Source organism: Spodoptera frugiperda, chromosome 13, assembly GCF_023101765.2.
Source record: "Spodoptera frugiperda isolate SF20-4 chromosome 13, AGI-APGP_CSIRO_Sfru_2.0, whole genome shotgun sequence".
NCBI lineage: Eukaryota > Metazoa > Arthropoda > Insecta > Lepidoptera > Noctuidae > Spodoptera > Spodoptera frugiperda.
The window spans coordinates 425,671-439,387 of NC_064224.1; the positions used below are offsets into that span (position 1 = coordinate 425,671).

The 13,717-nt window shown below is 33.2% G+C and overlaps 1 protein-coding gene across 1 annotated transcript in view; it reads left to right on the forward strand.

Moving 5' to 3' along the window:
• LOC118270382 (octopamine receptor beta-2R) overlaps positions 1-13,717 on the forward strand; it is a 206,815-nt gene that overhangs the window by 129,658 nt on the left and 63,440 nt on the right. The window contains exon 4 of the mRNA XM_035585956.2: positions 11,903-11,925. The gene's annotated coding sequence lies outside the window, so the exon portion shown is untranslated. The remainder of the gene's footprint in view (positions 1-11,902; positions 11,926-13,717) is intronic.

A 13,717-nucleotide genomic window follows, 5' to 3' on the forward strand; every position in this document is an offset into this window, starting at 1 on the left:
TATTATTTAAATAAAACAAAGTAGTTTCGTGATTCTAATATTAAGTGATCGGATTATTATTTGACCTACAGTACTCTCTTATTAATATTTATTTTTAACATAAACGAGAAGCGATCATTACGGAAGGATACATTTATACAATACACCACTCATTTTTCACTACAGGTAACGATATTTCGCATTACGAAGAGAGCCTTTTAAAATATGACCTGACCTAGGAATCGAACTCGAGGCTTCTGGTTCGGTAATGGCACTTGCAACCACTTTAAAAAAATAAAGTTACTGATCTGTATCCAGAGACATTTAATGATTGCTTGTACTATTAGTAACGATTTTTTCAAAAACAAATGGGTGAGCACTGGGTCTAAAAAAATTTCAGTAGCTACTTAACCTACTGAAAATTATTCGAAAAACCGAAAAAAGCCCATAAAACTATGCTGGATCCAGGAATCGAACCCGAAACCCCTTGCCCGGCTCGACTCGGCTTACTAAAAAAACTACAAACTAAAAACATCAATTTCACTAAACTACTAAAGTAAATGATAACATTTACCTTAAATAAGTAATATTTACGTTAAATTAGACTAAATAGGCATAAATGCCTAATATATTTGTAGGCATCCTTCGCTGACTCTCTAGGGACGTATCGTGATGAAGCGATTTCAGATTACCAACTATTTGCGAACATTTTCCTTCCAATTTTACCAATTATGCAAATTGATGTTGGATAATATGCCAATAGAGTATAGTAATCAGTGTTATTGCTTTTATTGAGGAAAGAAGGTAATAATGTGAGCCTTTCTTTAGTGGTGACTTATAAGTAGATACATATATTATGTTTAGGTTACGACATCACACCAACAGCCTGTTAGTGGCCACTGCTGAACAAAGGCCTCTTTTCACACGAATGCTTGAGCATTAATCACCACGCTTGCCCAATGCGAGTTAGCGATTCCAAACTTATACACTTCATTATACATTTTGAGAGCTGTGTTTGTAACTCTTGTTCTTCGGCTAATTTCCATATTTTGGATTTTGTCGCACAGAAACTCCGAGCATATCTCTCTCCAGCGCTCGCTGGGCAACTCTGAGTCTCTCTAAAAGGACAAGGCTAAAAAAGTGTTAATAAAACCAAATTCTAAGACACCCTATTTCTATATTTACATCATTACATTAACATTCTACCAAGCAAAAAATGAGCAAATTCATCCTATTTTTACACAAAACATCAAGATAAGAAGACATTTGATTAAAATATTTACGTATCGGGTAACAAGATTTGTAAATGACGTAACACGTTCCCAAATACGAGACCGTGGAAATCTTTCAAGTCAAGATTATCCTTAAAGTAACGTATACGTCATATTATATGTATGTACATATATACCTAATAATAATGTAGGAATATTTTTTGTAGGAATAAATATATTAGGAAGGAAATTTTGTAGGAATGAAAAAATTAGAAAAGATTTCTTACAGGTTAGATAGGTATATGGTTAGTCTATAATCAGTGATTGTATCGAGTCGGTTTTAGCTAGTAAGAGTCCGCGCACACCCAAATGCAGTTCATGTCAATGGGTAGTCGATAGCGTATAAGAATTAAAAATTTAATAAATCCGTCATTAGGATAATTAAAAAAATATTAGATATTCATTTTTTATTTTGTCATATTATAAATAAACAATTACTTAACTCATTACCCAATAAAATGTAGAAAATGTGATTTTTGTCACATGATTTTTGTTTAAATCAGTGTGTCGATAGTATTTTAATTTCTGCTTAGCTCTTCTGGGATTACAAGGCTTCGTATTATGGTGGTACCTACCTGAAAATGAAATGAAAAGGAATTTTATTAACCACTTAATGAATTAAGGAATATCTTTTAAGCAATGCCCATTTTACAGCCATGGAAAATGTAGCCAACATTATAAGTATTTCCACAATATATATACACAAAATCTTACAATACATACAAAATACGTAATAAATAATAATATAATATTAATACCAGTCCTTCATTACAACTCGGATCACATTCTAATAATCATTATACTCGTATTTGAGGCATCCGTCCTCCCGACTGTCAATGAACAAAATGAACGAGAATATGCCAAGACAACCTTCAATATGCTAGTCCAGTTTTTCATTAAAGTAAACCGGAATATCCGAATATCCGAATTTCTGTTTTATTATTCCCTATTCCCGAATAGAATGGGGACCTCATTTTCTGATATAGATGTCCCTAATAAAACCTCCAGCCATTTTTTTTTTCTAATCAATAAAAATGTTTGAGTATAATTTATAGATTTTCTTTTAAGGAGATGTATTACCGCGTTGCTATGGCAACCGAAGTAATTTTGTTATAACTTTCGTGATATATTTAATTAATTATTATGTTATCGGCTTGGGCGAGGCGAGTGTCAAACTCTTACTAACTAAAAACCAACACGTTCCTACTCCTGCTTTTCGAGCTGAAGCCCCGATAAATCTGCTAGGTAGTCTGCAGCTCCGGATCAGGCTTCAGCCCTATTAAGCCCCATCTGGCCCTATCTGGAAAATAGCCTGGCTGCTCAAATTATTAGGCTCTAAATCTAAAGTAATGTACGCATGAAATTATATACGAACAAAAAACTAATTGTGGCATTTTTGGGTCAAATCCTCATTGTAATTATAAAAGATCATAGTACTCACTATATTACAAGCTCTACAGTCATGTTTATAAAAAAATAGACAATTTTTTCATAACCTACATATTCCAATGTTAAATTTTGTCGTATTATTTTGGTAGTCAGCCTGTCTAGCCGGTCGATTTCATTTCTTAATATAATACCAGTTGGTGATATAGAACAATAATTCCAAGAAACAAATCGTAAGATTTATTTTAGAACATTTGTTTGTCCCACATAATTTATCATTCAGTAAAATTGTGCTCAGAAATTACTAAAATATAAGCTATAATTAGGTGTTTTGATTCGCTCCCATCCTGTTTTCAGTGGACAGTTGAAAAATATTTTATTATGACGACGGTAAAAGGGATATCAACGATTTGTTTTGTCGTAAAAAGTTTATAAATGAAGTGTTGATGGAAAGTGAATTGTGCTGCTAGTGTTTTTAAAATCGAAAATGAATTGGCAAAGTTATTGTCTAGTTGAAATACGTGTGGAGGTGATATATGAGTAAATAACGAAATCTTATTAATTGATTTACATTTTCAACAGCTGAAAGACACTGTATAGAAATTAGAAATTGTCTAACACAGGATTAATCTGTTTTAAAACTGACTAGCAATTTTAAACCGTATTATTTTATTCATAGATCGGAAAATTACTTCTAGTTTTACGGGTGTCTATTATGTCACTTTCCATCGGGTGATGTTTGCTCGGTTGCCTATCAATCTATAAAAAGGAAAGAACTTTGACATAATAAAGAGCCCTGTTATTAAGATACCAATACATTTAAAAACAAAACAAAAATAAAGTCATCTTATTCTACCGAAATTTAAAATGTCAACACCAAAATATAAATGCAAGTTGTTTCAGCGACACGCGGAGACAAAAAAAGAAAAGCAAAAAAGACAATGAACCTATTCACATACATCTCGTCGAGACCTCTCGCCGAAAATTGGCTGAATACACAAATACTTTTGCGCGCCGAAATAAACATAAAAAAAAACAAAAGGTCGACAAAATGGCGGCAAGCGGACATATTGTTCTGCGTGTAGCAATTAAAGTTGTAAAATGGCTTTCGTTTACGGAAAATGCACGGTTTTACTGTTAGCCACTATGTTTACTTTTGTTAAAATGTTTATTGAAACTGTTATGTATCTACAATTTACTGCAATGTTTAACAATATACAGGTATTGAATTCGTAGACAGGCCTATTTGTTTATTAAAAATGATGTAATTTGAGAATTATGATAATTTTATTAACCTTATTGTTTAGAATTAGGTACACGTAATATGAAATAGGGCTCAATTTTGATACCTTTTTTGAGGGTGGGGGCAAATCATCCAATGACTTCTCTCGCCTTGACGAGATAAGAAGCGAGTGTCAGATTGTTACTAATTAAAAACCATCCTGTTCCTACTTTTGCTTTTCTAGGCGGAGCTCCGGTAAACCCGCTAGGTAGTCCGCAGCTCCGGGTCGGCGTCTGCCCTACTAGTAGTAGTAGTAGTACTAGATTTTGATACCTTCATGTTCATTAGGTTTTATTAATCACCAGATCTAACATTTTCAAAAATATGCAGTCCTATTTCATTACCAAACCTATTTTCTCATTCCAGTTTATAAGAGTCCTTTTTTAATAAATTCAATGAATAAAAGTAACAATTTTTTTCCTTTATTTATTGTCAATGTCGTACTATTACTCAAAAATAATAGCTAGCCGGAGGCAATATACAAGTTGCCCTCTGAAAATATTACTCGTTACAAAAAGAAACAAGTTGTTCGACAACCAAAGACACAGGTCTTATCAAATGTAGAAAACAATATTTTACAAATATGTTGTTTTTATCTTTTTTATGGTAAAAGCCGGGAAACGAGCAGACGGATTACCTGATAGAAAGCAATTGCCGACGCCCATGGATATTTGAAACACGAAAGGCGTTACAAGTGCGTTTTCCGGCCTTTTCGGGGTTCGGAATTTTAGAATTGTTGGGGTATTAGGGATTTTCAAAGACTTTCCAAAAATACTATGTTATTTTTAACCTTAAACATTAATTTCCAAGAAAAGAGACATTGCCCTTTTAGTAATGAAATTTTCTTTGACATCTTTATGAACCTAATAAGAGTCAAAATCTTACTTCAGTCAAAATTCATAAATGTACAAAACGTTTTGACAAATTACATACATAGCGTACACACGACATGAGCAATTTAAATTCAAGCTGAAACAATTGATCATATGAAACACGCACACAATGAAATCTAGTAGGGAATAGACTTGTAAAGCCCGTTATTAAGTAAGAAAAACATATTATATTAAATGTTATATGACTTTATAGTTAGCGAAATTACTGAACAACTAGTGTATGTATATGCATTTGATATTATGTATGTATATGCATTTGATATTAAATATTATGTTTTTCAGCTTACTCCCTTAATTATAGAGAAACTCGAGTAGTTTCAAGTCATGCTAGAGGCTCATATTTATGAGCTGCATTCCGCGACATACGACGCGACGTTGCGTGAATGAGCCGAAAAACATAATAATTAATATAGTATGTCTCACGAAAGTTATATTCTAAGCATTTGATTTTTGCCTAAAACAATATTACGAGATTCATAACTAGTTCTAAGTTTGGATGTGTAAGTAGAACCTACTTGTGTATTTGGTTACCTTAAATCGGGTTTGTTTGACCCTAGGGGGTAATTTTGACCTAAACTAGACCAATTAAAAACTAATATACGCTTTGGTCTAGATTCCTATTGGTATAGGATTTGAATTTAACCTGAATTTAATTGGTATATAAAAAGATAAATATATCAATATCATAGGGCGAATCTGTCGCCAAACATAAAGAAAGTTTGTGATTGCACAAACTCAAACCCCATGACACTAAACTAAGAGAAAAAACTTAAAAACAAAATCTTATAGTTTTACGCACAGCACAGGAAACCAAGCAAAAACAAATTGATCATACAAAGCACGTATGAGAACAAAAACTGTCAAGGGATAGGTTAGCATTTATTGTTTTTCATCGTGAATACGTCTCAAGGGAGGAGAACGGCTGATGTTTTGTTATTATGGTACAAACGACCAACTTTAGCGGGCGCCTAGGGAATGTTTATCAAGGAAATGGGCTCCCTGCCTGTCATTACCAGGCCTCGCCATTCTGCGCTATATTTTTATAGTGGTGTTCACAAAGATAGTGGATTTTCACAGCGGCTGAATTTTGCTCCGTTTATTAGGCAGGGCTTGTAGGATTTTGTGTTTTATTTGTTTAAGGATTTGGGGTTTGTGTTTCTGTTTTTTGTGTACCTAAAAGTTAATGTGTTGGAAATCCTTTGAAGGGCAACGCATTTGTAGATTCTCTAGTCTTCGTCTATCGTACTGATCACTTTCCATTAATATACATAAATAAAAAAACTGGAATCGAAGAAAACCGAGAGTCTTCAAAATTCACTAACCGTCTTTTTTTAAGGGAGGAAAATCATCCAATGACTTCTTCCGCCTTGAGCGGTAGGGAATGAGTGTCAGACTCTTACTGACTAAAATTCAAACATTCCCGTTCTTATTCCTGCTGTTCGAGCCGAGCCCCTAGTAAAACTCTAGGCAGTCCAAAGATCAGGAACGACACATAGTTTCATCTTTGATTTCTAAATACGTATTATATTTAGCTACAATGTAAATAGTCTAGTAAATAGTAATAGTACTACGCAATAGTACTACAATATTTAACGTATGATCGTTATTTGCCATTATTTCGTTTCATAGAAGTATCCTCATTTTGCAAAGTGATTTTCTCGGAAATGTAGTCGTGTTATTATCTTTTCCGCATGAATTGGTTGACTGTATATTGCGTAAATGGCTAATCTAAAATATAAACCGGACTAGGTTTTTGTATAATATGAAATAATTTATGCTGATTTTTTTTATTGCTTCACAGATAGAATTGTCGCCATTGTGATTGCGTCTTGGGTTTTATTATTGGTATGGATGAAGAACTATTTTAGACTTTAATTGTTGTTCCAAAGTATGGAGGATTTCCGTCCGGACTTAGAAATTATCTATTTACTCTGACCTTGAAAATACTATCTGTCTATATTACTATCTCCTCACAGCTGATATGGTCTAAATTTAGAACTCTAGTCTATCTTCCTATCAACGTTGCACATTCAGATAATCATCAATGCTATAAGTACTGCATTGTTGGAAATCACTGGACCATACTGAAGCACATCAAAGTACTCTGATATGTCAGATCTCTATTACAATATAAACCTTATTCTTTGACAATACAGTTGAAAATTAGACAAAGATTTTGTAAACTTGATGTGCTGTACTGTCTGCATCAAACAATATTATCTGGTTTGAATTGATGGTCACTGGTGTTATCTGCTTCCTGGTATTCAAAGGCAAATCTGAGTCAGATCAATCAGTTTCAATCAAATCTTTTGCATTTTGCAAAAATAGATCTACTTGCGGCAAAATCTACCAAAAAAAGACAAAATTCCCACCAACAAATAATAAGAAAATAGTCCCACATTCATTATTAAATTAAGAAAACATTATACCATTAGACACGAAAGCAAATAAATCTCTAGGGTTGACTCACAAAATAATATTAGCACACACTTAATCACACGTATAAGACAATAAACAGAAACCAAAAATGCTCACACACTTAAATAACAATGGAGAGAAATACAATACAATACAAAATACAATTCAGTGTGTAATAAACAAAAGGGAATACACATAATCAAAATTTATTTGGTTAATAACGTTATAACGAACAAAGCAGGTGTTATAAATTTTGACAACCCTGCCTAGAAAGTTTGGCACAATTTATGAGTTACGTGCTGTAATTAGCAAATGAGATAACGACGGTAGGGCTCCACGTGTATCTAAAAAAAGGTGAGAGCGAAAAAGATATTAGTCCTTTTTTACATTAGAAATAATTAGCACGTTTCGTTTGTAAAGATTTTTTTGTTTGTATTAAAGGAAAATGCTAGCTGTGTTTTATGATGAAGTCGTGAAGAAAATTTTCTAATTCATGATTTTTATTTTCGTTTTTTCTATGTTGAAAATTATGTTAACGAAATAAGAATTAGTAGTCAGATTATATCGAAATGCTCTTAAGTTATTGTTTTAGGCACCTAGTCAGAGAAAGTGATTTTATATCTACTTCTGAGAAAATAATTGGACTTGAATATTGGTTGGGATGTGTAAAAAAAAATCCTAATACAAAAAATACATGAAGATAATTCTAACTTATCACCCATCCGTAACACCCACACAAGAACAAATATTCGAAGGCACCTTGAACGAGTCCTTCGAAAAAATCTCTCTTTTATTTATGCCAAATTTTTCAAGACTTTTCCCTAAGCTGGCTTAACTGTTAATCTCGGTTTAAAGTCAGTGAGAACATCTCAAATTCCCAGTTCATTAAACAAATGAAGGAAGGAATCGAAGCATTGATTGTTGGACTCTTTGAGGGCCTTAGGGACCCTCAAATTTTGGAAACAATGACAATATTTATTGGTCCGTCTCACTGGAGAAAGGAAATGACACGCTATCGTTCGCGTGCGGTTTGATGAATGCGAGGAAATAAGGGTCGGCAGATATTAAATTTTATTTGCTTTGTGTCCTATTTTGTTTTGATTTCGGGGCGGGAATTAGTAAATAGGGGAGGTCGAGTTGCGGATGTTTGGAAATATTTCAACGGTGGTTTTGTATTTGGATTGAGTAGAAGCATCATTATTATATGTCTATTTTTTTTATCTCTGACTTCATGCTACATTTTTACTATTAAGAATCGAAAAGTTATCTTAAGTTTTTATGATTCCTACTAAGAATTGGTTTGATCACATCGACCTTTCCTCTCGTTTATCATGTTTTAATAAACGTCTTTTCTAAAATCCCTGTAATTGAGCTAAGGGTTCTTGATTTTTGTATCCTTTAAAGCTTAATTGGGTTTTTCAATCTCAAAATTCTCAGTAGCCTGGCTTTGTGGGCGAAATAAGTCAAAAGTCTTACCCTCTGTTAAATGAAGCTAATAAATTGTGTGAAAGAGTGGGTGTTTGTACACCTACGTTGACACACGAGGATATAATATAATTGCTTAAATGAATTTAATCATACGATTTTTATTCCTGACCTAGTGATAAATTAGAGTACATTTACGGATATATGGAGTATTTAAAATGTAACTTCACCTTTTATTATATCTTGATGATTATCAGCCGATAACCACAACTGAGAATAGGTATCTTCTTCAAAGAAGAAGAATGAATGAATATTTATTACCTCGTTCCCTCAAGGCTGGGTGGAGTTTTAATCTTATACTTGTAATTAATAATTATAAGTCCAGGTTTTTTCATGATATTGTCCTTCACGTTTTGCCTCTGGACTGTAATATATTTTAGAAACTTGGCCAAATTCTCTTGCTTGAGAAACACACACTTTAAGCTCAGGCCTAAATTATCCAAGCCAAAATGTACATAAAATTTTGAAACATGGACTATGGTGAAATGTAACTTCACCTACATCTTGGGAGATTTCAATCAAAAATCTCTCGTGATTCGGATGGCTTGTCGCTCCAGACCTCAATATTTCGTTATGGAATGTAGGACATTCCATTCATGCTGCATCACACTTGTGACTTGTGAAATGAAATATCTGTCTGTCTTTCAATGACGTAGTCTATATGGGTTGGTAAAGTATTTTATTATATTTTTCTTTGTTTGTTCTCATTTAAGGTTTAGGTTACTCAATTTTGAGTAGGCATTTTCATTTCAAAATTGTTGATTTCACGAAATTTTGATTTCAAAGCCTATTCCATTATTGCATTAAGACTTCTAGCGCTACATACAGTTAAGCAAGAGAATATTAAGACTTCTATTTCTCGATCTTCTAGTTCAGTTAGTTAATGCAGGCAGTTAAAACTTTAAAAAGGAAAGGAGGCGGTAAAGAAAATTGAAAGCGGTTCCCTTTTTTTTAAATAAAAGTTATGAATAATTTAAACATGAATATTTTCTTACACATTATTGATCACCTATTTGACCACGAAAAGATCGTAAATTACAACCAAATTACATCACTCTTAAATCATTTTCAATTTCACATTTCTCGATAATATAATAAAATTGACTTGGGGAAGTTGGGAAGTGCCAAAACAAAACGGTATTATAATATTTTGTCGCCTTATAAAAATATATTGGCAGGCTTTTAAGCCCTGCAAAGCGGTTTATAGCCGAATTACGAAGGTATTTTAATTTTTTTTACGCACTCCATACAAAGAGGAATTCGGCTTTTGTTTTTCATCGATGAAATATGTTTTTTGACAATATCAAATTAATAAAAGATAAAAATGTGCTTGAAAGCATGTTATTTATTTTTCCTTTTCAGCCTTTATTTTTCGTAGTATTGAGTATGGAAATAACTACTGTCAATAAAGAACAGCAATAAAATGCAATATTTGATTACTATTTCTTTTTCACCATTTATTTTTCTATTTATTTTTGTAAATACCAGGATTTTCTCGTGTATCGTGTGTGCGTATACAAACAAATAATTTCACATACACAAAACAATTTGTGGCTCCCACAAAGCGGTGCTTCGAACGGGAATCGAACCCGCTCCCCGCTGCATGGCAGTCAGTTACCTATGCACAGTGTCAACCATGCAGTTATAGTCATTGATTGATAATTGTAACAAGTAGTACAAACTTAAAATAGGACACGAATTATCTTATCAATTCAAAATGGCTTAATTTCAAAAATAACCCAGCATGACCGGGTCGATATTGTGACCCGGGTGAATGAACTTTTATGTAATTAGAATTGAATAAACAAAATGAGTAACAATGATACATTTGAATGCGTCGCCAGGTAAAATAATATGGAGAAGTTTAATTTTTTTCTTGTACCATCCAGATCATGTAGTCAGGCCATGTTATTATGACCTACAAATGTGGATGATTTCCTTTTCATTAAAAGTATAATTTTGTAATGTGATATTATAATATAATATCAATAAGTTACTCCTTAGTACATCAGCTATTAGCCAATAAAATTACCGTCAGATATTAGTCTAGTCATTTCAATGATTAGACAAAACAAACAAATAGACAGAAAGAAATATATTTTAATATCGTTAGTATACTCATATGCATTTAGTAAAAAGTGATATTTCAATATTACATAAAAGTTTTATTTATTAATCTAAACTAGATGTTTTTCGTAATTTTAGTCATAACAGTATTAGAATGAATCCTGTCGAGTTGAAGAAATGTAGAGTATTAATTATAGAATCGAGTAATATTTTCTTTTCATTCTATGGGGCATGAAAGAAAAAATCTAATTTTGGTCATTTAAATTGTCCTTCTGCACTTATTTACATAACGTACATACGTACAACCCAACCTCCTGATTAATTTCGAATCGATTCTGTAATGTAAGGTTGCCTGATACTGTTTATAATCGAGACAATTTTAATTAATTTGTTAATTAACAAAATTGTTTTGATCTAGTGTTAAAGAAAATTAGACGATGAGTTTTAATTAACAAACAAAAATGTAATTTCTTGTAGTCAGTTGTAGCTTGTAGTAAGCCTAGGAAGTTTTGAGAGTAATTTCAAGAATAGATCTTCGACAACACCCACATATTATTATGTGATGAACTCTTAACTATTCTGCTTGTGTAATGTATTAATTCGGTGCTAATAATAATCACACTAGTATTAAAATAAGAAAGTTTGTTAGGATGTTTGTAAGTCACGCTGAAACTACTGAGCGGATTTTGATGAAATTTGTGGTGACTTGTGTGATTGGATGCTTTTTATACCACGAAAACGTGGGAAAACCCGCTGACAGAGGCTACTATACGATAAAAACTTAAGAATTATGTAAAAATCGTAATCACCTTAGTGATCATAATTCTACAGTGCCAGTTTGAAGTTTATACTGACTTCTGAGGGACATGGCTAAATGAGAAGAGCTTAATATTGAGTCAGTTGCATGCCAATTAAGTGTATTATTACATCCAATAGAACACATAAACGGGTGTACATATCGTGATAATAAACCGAAAAATCGCGTAGAATTAAACATTATAAATGTTTTTTCCTGCTTCAACGAACCATAATACCTATTACGGAATCTTGACAACCCTACGACACATTATTGTAACCAAAGCATTGACCCATAATTATAATCAAATTATCCATTGTTTCAGATTTTGGCAGAGACGCACGAAAGGTGAGTTGATAATTAAAATTAACAATTTATTTGTTAAAATGAATATTCATAATTTTATTTTTTAAATTACATGGTTGTTATTTTCCTCTCTAGATTAAGGCAAGGAATTTTTTACTGCACCGTTGAGGCGGTGGCTGGGCAACGTGTAGCGGGTTCGGTTCCCGCATGGTGAAACACTTTGTGTGATCGACAAATTGTTGTTTCGGGTCTGGGTGTCATGTGTATGTTTGTAAACGCACCTACGACAGAAGAGAAAATCCTAGTGACGGCAACGTTTTTTTTTCTAATATAAGTGGTGAAAAGTGTACTTTGTACAGAGGCATTATGTGCCGTAATGTGCACCTCTGCCTACCTATTTGGGGTAAAAGAAGTGTCGATACTACGAAAGATTAAAACAAAATACCAAAGCAGACTTTCATTATTATTCTTTACTTAATCAATTACCATATAAATATCCAGTGCACGTTCAACCTCACCTGTTTATGGGCCAAATATTAATATACTCTTCTCTATATAATATATTTTTATGTGTATTTGGTGATAAGAAAAATTCAAGGCACGCACAAAGGTATATAAGTACCTAACCTTTAATCTAGGAGCGCCTACCTAATCCTGTTTAATGTAGAAAAAATGTTTAGATAGTAGGTACTGAGTGTGTTTAATATACATTTGTTTTGGAGATATCCAGTTTTATAGCTTATTTATTCTAGTTTTCCGCCGTGGCGTGATTGTTTTGGTAGTCGCAAATAGTCAAAGTCAAATCAAGTTAAAGACATAACCAATTTAAAAATTGGTATATGGACTACTTGAGACTAACAATTGTGAGCAATTTTTCGAGATAGAAAGCTTTAGTTTTCTTTCACTAAAATCGGAGCTAGAAGCAGAGTTTTCCATACAAAATTCCGCACCCCATTTAAGGAAAGTGGAGGGTTGTAAAGAGATAAAAAGTAGCCTATGTCGCCCTATAGCCAGCTAACTTCACACAAAAAATATGTCATAAACTCGCTCTATGGCGACGTGAAGAAAAGGGAGAAATACACTTTCCAATTTATAATATTAAGTATGAATCAAAAGCTGCTAACAATGAAAAGATGCTGTTAATTCAAGACCTCAAGTTAACTAATCAGACTAATAACTTGGCATAAGCATTTTGGTGGTCAATAGAGTTTAACCCATACATCTGCCTCTGCTAGTGCGGATGGCTTCATCGAAATGATTTTATAAATAAACGACTTTGAGAATGCGACTTAAATAAATGGCATCTAATAAAAGAAAGTATTCAAAAATGAACCTTAATGCAACTCATGTAAGAAGGTATACCTTCGAAATATCAACAACAATACCTGCCTACAAATACGTAGAAGTAGGTTGAACAACCAAACCGCACACACCACATACAAGCTTGCGAACGCATGTTACTTGCAGTGACCACACTTTGCGGCTTGTAAGTGCTTGCAAGATACTTACACCGAAGTATGGAGCACCTCTAGGCTTTGAGTCTCTAGTATAATAGTTGCTCAGTTCCTAGTTAATAGACACATAAGACATAGTGGAAACAATGTCATGTTAAAAGCAATTAATTTGTTGGTATAGATGTCGCTGGTGTAGCTTTTAGGCAACTAGCTCTTTCGAAATAAAATTGTGTCATCAAATGATCGCACGCATCGTACGCATTCCGTATGACGTCATCAGCAATATCTACATGCGATGCGTACTGATGACGTCTTACGAATGCGTGCGATGAGTACGATGCGTACGATGCGAGCCTGCATCCACGGGCCTTAAATACCTT